The following is a 2,089-nucleotide window of genomic DNA, read 5'->3' as shown; positions in this document are numbered from 1 at the left end:
CCATTCTTTATTCACAGGTTGTGACCCTCCTCGTTCCCCCGAATTACTGGACCTGCAGGCCAGGTCAGGTGGCGCCCAATGTGGGGCTCCAGGCATGGGTCACCTCCCGGACGGATTAAGATCGCGATCAAATCCAGGTTCATGACTGATGCTGCTCGCCCGGTTGCTCAAGTCATTAGGTAAGTCATCCGTCTTAGACATCTCAAGAATGGGCCATTCAATGTCTAAAGAAGTCCGCTTTATAAAGGACTTAAAAGAAGCTCTCAGAGAGAGGGGCCTAAGGGTAAAGAAAAAGGACTTGGTAAGATTTTTTATCTTTATCGATGAGACATGTCCTTGGTTCATGATAGATGGACCAACAATACATTCAAAAAACTGGCAGAAAGTAGGTCGTGAACTAAATGCCTTGATTGAAAAGGAGGGTAATGATGCTGTTGGTCACAGTATCTTTTCCTATTGGGATCTTATTCATGATATAATTGAGTCCTCTGAGAGCGGAGGAGGCCAAAAACAACTCTCTGTTGCTGAATTTTGCTTGAAGGAGTACCTTCTGCCTTCTTGCTCCCCCTTCTGTGCTTCTCTGCCTCAGTCTTCCTTTACTCTTATTGGTATGCCTTCTGACCCTTCGCCTCCTGATCCCCCTTCCTCCTCTATTTCTGATCCAAGTGCTACTCCCCCTTCTCAGAAGTACTCATCGCCCCGCCTGGCCTCTTCCCCTGTTCCTCCGTCTACTTCCCTTTACCCCAGACTTCCCCCTTCCTATGAAGACCCCATTACGTCCATGGAGCGTGGCTGTTCTCCTTTCTGTGCCCCTGTTGTTCCCCTTTCAGTCAAGCCTCCTACCACTTCCTCGGGCCATCCTTCATCCCAAAAACCCCTTGCCTCCTGACATGGCTCCTCCACACAACCTTCTGTGCCCCCCGCTATCTTCCTCACTGAGCCTGATGGTGGTCCCCTCAACCCTGGTGACACAGAGACTCTGGAAGAAGACGCCACCCAATACCATTCTGAAGGTTGGCCTCCCCTCCTCTGCACCCTCCTCTCTACTCCTCTTTCTCTCCCTTTACTTCTCCCCTCTCGGTGTCCCCGCATTGTTGGGCCAAGGCAAATACTCCACAGATGAAAAGCAGCGTGCTTTCTCCCTCGGCCTTTTGGCTCACTCTAGCTCTGCTGCCCTTGCAGCCTGGAGGAACATCTCCTCCCCTGTAGCACTTCTTTCCCCCATGATCAAGATCTTGCAAGGGCCCCAAGAACCTTTCAGCGATGTTTTTGCCCACCTCCTAGAGGCGGCCGAGAGATCCCTCAGTCCAGGACAGACTGATAACAAACTTCTTACACAGCTTGCCTACGAGAATGCCAACTCTGCTTGTAAGGTGAACTTACGAGGTAAATTTAAGGGAAAAGATCTAGATGAGATGATTCAGATGTGCAGAGAAGTTGATCCTATCACAGATAAATTTACCAAGGCCATCCTCAAAGTAGGGACAACCACTGGCTCACAGGCCTGCTTCCGCTGTGGACAGAATGGCCATTTTGCCCAAAACTGCCATAACCTTACTGCTAGAGGCATTGAAAACTCTGCCACTTCAGATCCTCCTTCTTCACCCTACAGACCTCCCCCTAACACTGTCTGCCCTTGTTGTAGGAGAGGCCATCATTGGGCCAATACTTGCCATTCAAGAATGGATGTCATGGGTAACCTTCTCCCCCGTGTCAGGGAAACTTCTATGGGGGCCAGTCCCAGGCCCCCAGACCAATCATGTTTCAGCCTGCCTTGGGACAGATTCAACAGGCTCCAATTCAGCCATCTCCACCCAGCCTACCCCCGCCACTAATTCCTCTCCCCTCTTCCCCACCACAAACCCCCCATCCTCCGTCCCAACAGGATTGGACTTCTGGGCCACCTCCTCAACAGTATTGAATCCTGAGGATGGAACCGTCCCCCTACCTGTCACCTTGCGGGGGAACCCACCCCCCTAGATGGCCATACTTGTTCTGGGATGCACCTCCTCTTCCCTCGCTGGTCTTCTGATTTACCCTACTGTCCTTGACCCTATACGCTTGAAAAACCCTCATCTCTTTGCCCTGG

Source organism: Mastomys coucha, unplaced genomic scaffold, assembly GCF_008632895.1.
Source record: "Mastomys coucha isolate ucsf_1 unplaced genomic scaffold, UCSF_Mcou_1 pScaffold12, whole genome shotgun sequence".
NCBI lineage: Eukaryota > Metazoa > Chordata > Mammalia > Rodentia > Muridae > Mastomys > Mastomys coucha.
The sequence above is the reverse complement of the archived record's forward strand: the minus strand, read 5'-3'. Positions refer to the sequence as shown.